Genomic DNA, 11,700 nt, shown 5'->3' with positions numbered 1-11,700 from the left:
ACAGAGTTATGAGAAATAATAAATGTTTTTAGTTTTAAGCCATAAGATGTGGAAGGTTTTATGAGCTAAAGCTAACTGATACATTACTCTAAAGGGGAGACACTAATAAATGAGAGAAGAATCTGCATCCTCAAGCTAGTGTTCGCTACACTGGGGAATAATGACAGATCATCAAGTGAGTTAGTACTATATAGGTCCTTATAAGGGCAGGGGGACACTAACTGCTCTGGAGTACTGAGCATAACTTTCCATCAATGATACCATTGGAGCTGGATTTTGAGTAGAACTTGAGTCTCCCAGCACTGAATCTGACCCTTCCTCCACTCAGTCCTGCTGCCTCAACATACCCGTGCCTTTTCTCATGTCTGACATTGGCTGGCAACCAAGGGCCCATCAATCCAACACATCACTTCAACCTTCCTGTTGGTGACTGCTCCCTCCCTCCCCCTAAAATCTAAAATTGAGGAAAGGCATCTAGATAAATGACATGTTGTAGGCAGATTTGTAATTCAGTGAGGAGTAAGAATGTTTCCCATTACAGTCTCTGTGGTTTGGGAAAGTGGCCCATGCTTATTTCAGCCTCAGATTTAAGAGAACATTTTCAAAAGCCCTTTCCTATTTATTTTTATCCATCATCCTACCTTTGCAGTCTAGGGAAGGTATGGAGGGCTGAGGGGAGTGTCTACCCCAGTTCCCAAGTCCTGGTCTCCTCTTTTTGTGTGTTACTTTCTACCTGCTAAATTCCAGAAAAATGCTTCGTGAACACAAGATCCCATCCAGATCCCACAGTCTGCAGAGTACCTGCTGGGAGATGGACACTCATAGTCTATGCAGTGGTCCACAGCCCACCTGGCCAGAGAGCTGGGTGTCGTATCTACATCAGAAATGTAGAAGACCCAGAGTACTACCACTGATTGGTTCAAAGCCTTTGCAAAGTGGTCTTCTCTCTGAACTTGTCTCTTCCACTCTGCTCAACTATTACCCTACCCAACCTTGCTAGGTTAAAGATTATTTTCTCTGTTGTTAAAAAATGGTCATTCCTATTCTCCAAGGACAAGCCCCTACTGTATAAGAGAATCAGGTTAATCTTGTCATAGAAAAATCTGGCTAAAATTAAATCTTGGAAAGAAAAAATAAATTTAGAGACACTGATATAAGCAATAAAAGCAATCTGTTTAAACTTAGTAGTTGTCAGCAACACTGATGATACCAACTATTAGAATTGTGAGTGTTGAGGGTATTAAATGTTTTAAATTGTTCAATACACACAGCCTTCCGCCTCCCTACCACCCTATGCTATGCTAAGTCACATCAGTCGTGTCCGACTCTGTGCGACCCCATAGACAGCAGCCCACCAGGCTCCGCCGTCCCTGGGATTCTCCAGGCAAGAACACTGGAGTGGGTTGCCATTTCCTTCTCCAATGCATGAAAGTGAAAAGTCAAAGTGAAGTCGCTCAGTCGTGTCCAACTCTTAGCGACCTCATGGACTGCAGCCTACCAGGCTCCTCCATCCATGGGATTTTCCAGGCAAGAGTACTGGAGTGGGTTGCCATTGCCTTCTCTGTCCTACCACCCTACTGATTCTTTAATTTTTGGAGCTTGCTTTTGAATCAAGGATCAGAGAAAATTCTTCCATCCCTCAGTGAACATGTCTTAAGTGTTTTGCATGTGATTATCTCATGTAATCCTCACAGTGAAACTCTGAGATGTGTAGTGTCATTGTTCTTATTTCCTAGTTATGAAAATAGATTTTGAAATACTGAGTAACTTGCTGATGATCAAACATGTAGTAACAAATGGGTCAGGCCTGAAACCTTTGCACCGCCATATTCCTCACTGCTTTGTAGACCCCAGGAGAGACCTTTGAATGATGGTGGTTAAAGTAAAAATTGAAAAAATGTGTCCAGTGGACTATACATTTTGAAAAATTAGAAACCCCACAGCTTCTCCTTATAAGTATAAATCAGCTATGAACTAAGGAGGGGTTTCTGGAGACAGTATGGTGAATCAGGAGCAAAGCAGGGTTTCCCAGCCACCCTTCAATCCTTCCTGATGCTATTTAAACTCTTTTCGGGCCTAGAGAGAGAAGAAAGTCTTCTCTGCTTTTTATACAAAAATACCCTGATTCTGATATCAAAATCTGAAAAAACACACATAAAAAAACATGACCAAATATAAACATAAATACAAGCATCTTTTAAAAATAGCAGATAGGATCTAGCAGCATATTAAAAGAACAGTATACCATGGAGCTTTTCCTATGAATGCAAAAATGATTTGACATTAATAAATCTATTACAGTAGGTAGCTCTAGAGATAAGGGAAGAGAAAATAATAGAATTTCATGATGTAATTCTGACTTTCAAAGAAAACTCAATATTATAAAAAGATAAGAAACAACATGATCTGAGAAGGAGGAAGAAGGTGATTTCTGAGGCAGCATCATAATTACCAATGAAGCACTAAAAGCAGTTTCAGCAAAGTGAAATTAGAAAAGGATGTTTGATGTCATTATGTTATTAACACCAAAAAAGTAATATAAGGTATAAGTTTTGGAAAGAAAGAAATATTTGCAGTACAATTAACTGGAACACTCAGAAAAATTAACAGAATGCTGCTAGACACAAAAGGAATCAGTAAAATAGAAGTAATGAAACAAAATCTGCAAAATCATTACCTTTCCTGAATACTGATTGTCATCAAAAAATGAAATGAGTAGAGTGATATCAGCAACATGGATGAGTGGGGAGCTACCCTCTCAACAACCAAACACCCACAACTTAATAAAGGTGCCTCTGCCCAACACACAAGACAAGGGAGAATTCTACACATCTGCACATTCTACACATTCTACACCTTTATACCTAAAGGTGGGTAGACAGAAACACAAAGAAGAGGCAGAACCAAGGGAACAGCAGAGTTGGTGCCTGTAATCCCAGTCTTTTGACCATGGCAGCTAAGTCCACATCTTCAGATAACCCAGTAGGAGAAGGGAAGGTGTATCTGCAGATGAAGGCGATGAGCTGGAGTCATGCATGCCTCAGTAGCTTGAAGGATAGGGTCCCAGGCCCCATTGTAACTGTTACCCAGTTACCTATGGCTGCTGGTACAGCTGTGGTCAGGAGGCCTGCCCTCCACTTCGTCTGCAATGGTGGAGCCCTCAAACCTTACAACACCAGATACAGTAGAGGCACCTGCAAGACCCCAGCTCACTGTGCTCTCCTCCACGCCCGCCACCATGGCAGCAAAACCTGCAACTCGGGATCACAGATGCTAGGGAAGATGCCCACCATCCTAGTGACAACAGTGGCTCTGACAGAAGCAAGGCAGTAAGGACTCCAGAGCCACAAGAATAATAACAAAGTCAGAGAGCCACACCTCTCAGCAAAGACTGGAAAGTACCAACTCTCAAATATAACCAGGGGCAGCTTGTTAAGAGAGACCAAAACCTTGCGTTATGGTGCCACCTACCTGAAAACAAAAGAAAGGACTGTTAACTTCTAACGTTAGCTTCAGTGTGCAGGTAGAGAGACAGTTCATCAAGAACCATGAAGAACCACAATAATATTATACCACCAAAAAAAGAGAAAGATATTTCTCCATGGACAAGTGATGGGATATTGCAATCTAGTTGATAAATAGCTGTCATGAAGAAACAAGCTACAAGAAAACACATAAAAGGTAGTTTAATGAACTTAGAAGGAGTACTTTACCAAAGAGATTGGAACTCTAAAAAAGAACCACATAGAAATTCTGGAGCTGAAGAACATAGTAAATGAAATGGAAAATGCGTTAAAAAGCACTGGTAATAGAGCAGACCTTATAGAAGAGAAAGTTAGCTTGAAGATAGAAATCTAGAAATGATATCTGTAGAAGATGAAAAGGAAATAAGATATTTCAGTTAAGTTCAATTCAGTCACAATTCTATAAGAACTGTCCAGTGCTTTTCAGGAAGGTTGATATTAGGATAATAGATATCCAGGGAGGAGAAGGGAGCAGAGTTTATTAAGCAAATGATAGCTGAAAACTTCCCAAATGTGGGGAGTTCAGTTCAGTTGCTCAGTCATGTCTGACTCTTTGCTACCCCATGGACTGCAGCATGCCAGGCCTCCCTGTCCATCACCAACTCCCGGAGCTTACTCAAATTCATGTCCAATGAGTCAGTGATGCCATCCAACCATCTCAACCTCTGTCGTCCCCTTCTCCTCCCACCTTCAATCTTTCCCAGCATCAGGGTATTTTCAAATAAGTTAGTTCTTCGCATCAGGTGCCCAAAGTATTGGAGTTTCAGCTTCAACATCAGTCCTTCCAATGAATATTCAGGGCTAATTTCCTTTAGGATGGACTAGTTGGATCTCCTTGCAGTCCAAGGGACTCTCAAGAGTCTTCTCCAACACCACAGTTCAAAAGCATCAATTCTTCTGCACTCAGATTTCTTTATAGTCCAACTCTCACATCGATACATGACTACTGGAAAAACCATAGCCTTGACTAGATGGATCTTTGTTGGCAAAGTAACGCCTCTGCTTTTTAATATGCTGTCTAGGTTGATCACAGCTTTTTCTTCCAAGGAGTAAGCGTCTTTTAATTTCATGGCTGCAGTCACCATCTGCAGTGATTTTGGAGCCCAAAAAAATTAAGTCTGACACTGTTTCCACTGTTCCCCCATCTACTTGCCATGAAGTGATGGGGCCAAATGCCATGATCTTAATTTTCTGAATGCTGAGCTTTAAGCCAACTTTTTCACTCTCTTCTTTCACTTTCATCAAGAGGCTCTTTAGTTCTTCTTCACTTTCTGCCATAAGGCTGGTGTCATCTGCATATCTGAGGTTATTGATATTTCTCCCTGCAACCTTGATTCCAGCTTATTGTTCATCCAGTCCAGCGTTTCTCATGATGTACTCTGCATATAAGTTAAATAAGCATGGTGACGATATTCAGCCTTGACGTACTCCTTTTCCTATTTGGAACCAGTCTGTTGTTCCATGTCCAGTTTTAACTGTTGCTTGCTGACCTGCATACAGATTTCTCAAGAGGCAGGTCAGGTGGTCTGGTATTCCCAACTCTTTCCACAGTTTATTGTGATCCACACAGTCAAAGGCTTTGGCATAGTCAATAAAGCAGAAATAGATATTTTTCTGGAACTCTGTTGCTTTTCTGATGATCCAGCAGACGTTGGCGACTTGATTTCTGGTTCCTCTGCCTTTTCTAAAACCAGCTTGAACATCTGGTAGTTCACAGTTCATGTATTGTTGAAGCCTAGCCTGGAGAATTTTGAACATTACTTTGCTAGCATGTGAGATGAGTGCAACTGTGTGGTAGTTTGAGCATTCTTTGGCAAGGCAATGCCAAAAAATGCCAATGCCAAACGTGGGGAAGGAGGTGGATATATAAGTCCATGAGGTAAAGAGAAAACCTACTTACTTTAATGCAAAAAGACCTTTTCCAAGACACATAATAACAATATATCAAAAGGATTATACACGATAATCAAGTGGGATTTATTCCAGGAATGCAAGGAAGATTCATTGCCTGCAAATCAATCAGCATGCTACATCACATTAACAAAATGGAGGATTAAAAACCATATGATCATCTCAATAGATGCAGAAAAAAAAAAAAAAACCTCTTAATAAAGTGAGAAGGGATGTACCTAGATATAGCAAAAGCCATAAATGACAAGCCCACAGCTAACACAAAACGCAATGATTAAAAACCTGAAAACCACCCCTCTAAGACCAGGAACAAAACAAGGATTCCTAGATGCACCATTCTTATTCGGCAGAGAATTAGAAGTCCTAGCCAGAGCAATTAGGCAAGAAAAAAAGCAATCAAATTGAAAAAAAAGCAACCAAATTGAAAAGGAAGAAGTAAAATTGTCAATATTTGCAGATGACAAAACCCTAAAGGCTCCACCAGAAACTATTAGAAATAACAAATACAATAAAGTTGAAGGATACAAAACCAATATACAAAAGCCTGTTGCATTTCTATACACTAAAAAAAAAGCTAACAGAAAAATTAAGAAAACAATCCCATTTACAATCTCAACAAAAATGAAAAAAAAAATGCCTGGGGATAAATTTAAACAAGGAGGTGAAAGACCTGTGCATTGAAAACTATCATACATTATTAAATTGAAAACACAAATAAGTGGAAAAATATCCCATACTCATGGATTGGAAGAATTAACATTGTTAAAATATCCATATTACCTAAAGCAATCTACAGATTCAATGTAATCTCTATCAAATTTTCAACATTTTTCACAGAAAAAGAAAAAAATTCTAAAATTTATATGGAACCAGAAAACACTGAATAGCCAAAACAATCCTGAGAAAAAAAGAATAAAGCTAGAGATACTACACTCCCTGATTTCACATGTTGTGTCAAACTTATAGTAATCTAAACAGTATGGTATTGGCAGAAAAGCAGATACATATAGTGATGAAACAGAATTGAGAGTCCAGAAGTAAACTCACACATATACTGGGGTCCAGCCCCGGTTGGATCCAGGGATTCCCTCGGGAGCACGGCGTTGGCGACTGAGAGAGAGAGAGAAAGAGATAAGGAAAGAATTTTGCAGTTAAGAAAATAGAGGAGAGAAAAGAGGCTGATATTCCTTGGTTTACGCAGAAAGCCAATAAAGCCCTAGCATGGGACTTGCTCTGTTCATGTAGGCTGCAGGCGCCCTCTTGAATCGCTGAAGGTGCTCCACCTTAAGCACCTTCTTGAGTGGGTCTTAGAAGCCCAGGCAGGAAAGTGAATGCAGAGGGCCCCTGTGCTCCAGGGAATCAGCCTGAAAAGGAAAAGGAAAGAGAAAGAAGGACACAGGGAGACCAAGCTTTGGTGAGCAAGGCCCGTAGCTTTATTTTCAAAGGGAGGTTTTATACCCTAAGCTGTACATAGAAGGTAATAGGGGGTGCAAAGTCATGCAAGGTCAGCAGTCCTTGACCCTTATTGAAACCAGGCTTTTTTTTCCTGCAAACTTATCAGGTACAAAGGCTTTAGGTGATTTACATCATCTTCTGGTCAGGAGACCTGCTAACATTTTTCTTCTGATAAGGGTTAGTCAACCAGAAAAACTTATTTTCTCCAGAGGTGATTTTTCTTAAAGTTTGGTGCCACTCCCTGAAAGCACTAGATAGAGTTGCATTCCTATAGGGCAAAGGTGCAGTGGGGATAATCAAGGAAAGAATTTATTAGCTCAAGGGTCTAGGGTTATTGTTAACATTAAGGTTTCTACTTATATTTCTGTATACCAACTATATTAATCAATACACTCCCAGGGACACAGTGTGTAAGGCATATGGAAACTTGGCAGCAAGCATTAGCTCAACAAAGAATTCCTCTATTAGTTCTATTTTAACAATTTCTAATTCCCCGAGAGGCTCTGCATTGTTAGAATATCTTAAGCCTCCTGTATCACATGTGTAGCTGTAAGAGTCTGGAAACCTGCCAAGAGGGTTAGAAAGCTTTCTGAGGGATTTGAATTGGAACACACCTTATTATACCCTGAAGACTTATTAACTAGAGCTCTAAGTTGATTTTCTTACAGAGAAAAGTGGTCGGGGGTAGCCCCCCGTGAATGTCAAAGGAGTTGGTGAAAGTCATAAAATAGTAAAACAGACAGATTCTAGTTTAGGGGTAGACACTCAAGCAGGTCTGGGGGAGGGGTGCCCCTCGAGCTCTGACTCGCCTTGCCCATCAGAGCTCTCCCGCATGACCTTGTCATGGGTGGGGACTCCCATGCTGGCTCCCAGCACACATACATAGGCAATTAACTTATAGCAAAGAACAAAAAACATACAATAGAGAAAAGATAGTCCATTCAATAGTGTTCCATAAACAGTTGCGTGCAAAGAAATAAAACTAGACCTTTGTCTTACACAAAAATCAACTCAAAGTGGATTAAAGACTTGAATATAAGACCTGAAACCACAAAATTCCTAAAATAAAACATAGGCAGTACATTTCTTGACATCAGTCTTAGCAACATCTTTCTATATATGTCACTTCAGGCAAGGAAAACAAAAGCAAAAATAATTGGTATGGCAAATATTAAAAAACTTGTGCACAACAAAGGAAACTGTCAGCAAAAAGAAAAGACAACCAATTGAATGGGAGAAAATATTTGCAAATGATATATCCAGTAGAGGTTAATATCCAAAATATATAAAGAACTCATACGACTGAAACTACAACAACAAAACACAAACAACCCAAAAGAGCTAGATAGATATTTTCCAAAAAAGATATACAGGTGACCAATAGGTACAAGAAAAGATGCTCATCATCACTAATTATTAGGAAAGTGCAAATCAAAACCACAATGAGATATCCCCACACTGGTCAGAATGACTATTATAGGGGTTTCTCTGGTAGCTAAGTGGTAAAGAATCTGCCTGCCGAAGCAGGGGACGTAGGTTCAATCCCTGGTCCAGGAAGATCCCACATGCCCCGGAGCAGCTAAGCCTGTGGGCCACAACTACTGAGCCAATGTTCTAGGACCCAAGAACCACAACTACTGAGCCCACGTGCCCTAGAGCCTATGTTCTGCAGCAGGAGAAGCCACCACAATGAGAGGCCCCCACACTGCAACCAAGAGTAGCCCCCACTCTCTGCAACTAGAATAAAGCCCATGCAGCAACGAAGATCCAACATAGCCAAAAATAAATAAATAAATAAAAATGATTTAAAAAAGAATATTATTAAAAAAAAAACACAAGAAATAACACTTGTTGGCAAGGAAGTAGAACAAAGGAAATCTTTGTACACTATTGGTGGGAATTAAATTGGTACAGCCCCTTTGGGATGAAGAATAAGTGGTATATATACACAGTAGAGAAGAAGGAAATGGCAACCCACTCCAGTGTTCTTGCCTGGAGAATCCCAGGGATGGGGGAGCCTGGTGGGCTGCTGTCTATGGGGTCACACAGAGTCGGACACGACTGAAACGACTTAGCAGCAGTAGCAGCAGAGTCTTCTGGGGAGAAGGCAATGGCACACCACTCCAGTACTGTTGCCCGGAAAATCCCATGGATGGAGGAGCCTGGTAGGCTGCAGTCAATGGGGTCTCTAAGAGTCAGTCACGACTGAGCGATTTCACTTTCACTTTCCACTTTCATGCATTGGAGAAGGAAATGGCAACCCACTTCAGTGTTCTTGCCTGGAGAATCCCATGGACGGAGAAGCCTGGTATGCTGGGGTCCAGCCCTGGCTGATCCAGGGTATTCGAAGGGGAGACGGCTTCGGCGACTATTTAAATATTCATCAAAGATATAAAGAGTAATAGAATGAGGATAGCTCAGTAGGAAAATTCAGTGGAGAAAAGAGGCTGAGTAGCTTGGTTTACGCGGGAGACCAATAAAACTTCAAGACAAGAAGTTTGCACCACTTACGTAGGCCGCAGGCGTCCTTCCGTTCTCCCAAAGGAGAGGAGACACTGAGGCCTCCCCGGTCAGATCTTAGAAGCCCAGGCATAATAAGTAAGCATGGTGGGTTCCACGCTCCAGATGGAGACTCAGCCAGAGTGAGAGAGAGAGCGACATGGGGAGACCAGTATTTCAAGGAACTGATCCCAATTCTTTATTTTTCAGAGTCTGTTTTTATACACTGAGATGTTATACAAAAGTCACATGGGGACAGCAGTCCTGACTTTTATTAAAGTCAGGCGCTTCATACAAATGTATACAGAGGTCTTAGGGGTGTTACATCATCTTCTGGCCAGGGGGGCCTGCTGACAATTTATGACCCTCTCCTTGTGACAGTGGTCAGTCAACCAGAACACTTTTTTCTCCAAGGGTGATTACACTTAAAACAGACGCCACCCAAATAAAGTTACATTCCTATAGGGTGAGGGTGTAGTGGGTTTTAGGTAAGGAAAGAATTTACTTAGCCTAAGGTCTAATATGATTAATATCAAAGGTTAATACTTATTTCTTCTATATATTCATTAATGTGTGTAAGGGCAGGGGATGTGGAGTCTTAGCAACAAACATTGGCTCAACAAATGAAAAACCCTTCACCAATACAATTTCTAATCAGCCCACTATACTTATACTAATGGTTTTCTAACTTTTCTAAGGGACCTGTTTTTAGAAGGTTTAAAGCATCTCGTGCCTCTCACAGTTGGGAGGCTGTGAGCAATCACATGTGGCCGGACAAGCCTGTCAGACAGGCTAGAGAACCTTCAGAGGAGTTTGTAGGTTGAAACACTCCTATCATGCCCAGGAATTATTATTAACTGGAGCTCTAAGTTAACTCCTTCTCCAAAAGAGGTGGTGGGGGACAGCCTCCCGTAAAGTCAGAGGTGTAGGGGAGAGCACAAAGTAGTAAAGTAGGCAGGCTCTGATTATGGGGGTAGATGCTCGAGGATTTCCAGGGGGACTCCTGAGGCTCGATCCCGCCTTTGCGTATGTCGAGCCTCCTTCCTCATGACCTTTGTCATGGGCGGAGTGCCTCACGCCGGCCCCCAACATTGGTAGGCTGCAGTCCATGGAGTCGCACAGAGTTGGACACGACTGAAGCGACTTAGCAGCAGCAGCATACACAGTAGAGGGCTTCCCGGGTGGTGCGAGTGGTAAAGAAACTTGCCTGTCTGTGCAGGAGATATAAGAGATGTGGTTACATCCCTTGGTCAGGAAGATGCCCTGGAGAAGGGAATGGCTACCCTCTCCAGTATTCTTGCCTGAAGAATCCCCCAGATAGAGGAGCCTGGCAGGCTACAGTCCATAGGGTCGCAAAAATCAGACATAACTGAAGCAACTTAGCACACACATATGCATATACAATGGAATACTACTAACCCACCAAAAAATATGAAATTTTGCTATTTGTGAGATGGACCTTGAGGATATTATACTATGTGAAATAAGACAGAGAAAGACAAATATCCTATGATTTCACTTAATATGTGGAATATAAAAAACTAATAAACAAAAACGAACAAACCAAAATGGACAAAAAATACAAATGCATAGATACAGGGAAAAGATTAGTAGCTTCCAATCGCAGGGTGGGGGATGGGGGAGGGCCAAACGGATCAACGGCTACAACTGTGTTAGGAAGAAAACTGACTTTTGGTGGTAAGCGTGCTGGAGTATGTAGAGAAGGAGAAACACTCTTGTACACATGAAACTTATATAATGTTTTAAATCATGTCACCTCAATCTAAAAATAATAATAATAAATAAAAGGGGTTATTAGAAATCCTATATACAGCAATAGGAAACAAAAGCACCTAGAAACAAGCTTTTTAAATGTACTATACCTGTGAAGAAAAATAAAGTCTGCTAAGAAGCATAAATTAAGACTTGCATAGACAGTTATAATGCATGCTTTAGATTGGAAAACTCAGATTGTAAATATGACCATTTTGCCCAATATAATCTATCAATCTAACTTAATCTCAGTAAAATGCCCAGCTGCATTTCAACATCGGGGTGGGGAGTTAGAAGATTCTTAAAGTTATCTAGAAGAATTAATGCAGAGGTGGGGAATTAAAATACGAAAAAGGTAAAATGAGTGGCCCTTTCTATCAAGTGTTAAATATATTACATAATTAAAACAATTTGGTACTAGCATTAGAAAAGACTAACCAATGAAAATACAAAAACAGATCAGACTACAGAGAAATTTGATTAATATGATAAGAGAAACCTTTTACATAGGGAAAAGATTATTCAATATATGGTGTTG

This window comes from Bos mutus, chromosome 7, assembly GCF_027580195.1.
Source record: "Bos mutus isolate GX-2022 chromosome 7, NWIPB_WYAK_1.1, whole genome shotgun sequence".
In the NCBI taxonomy this organism is placed as follows: Eukaryota; Metazoa; Chordata; class Mammalia; order Artiodactyla; family Bovidae; genus Bos; species Bos mutus.
Note: the sequence above shows the minus strand (reverse complement) of the source record.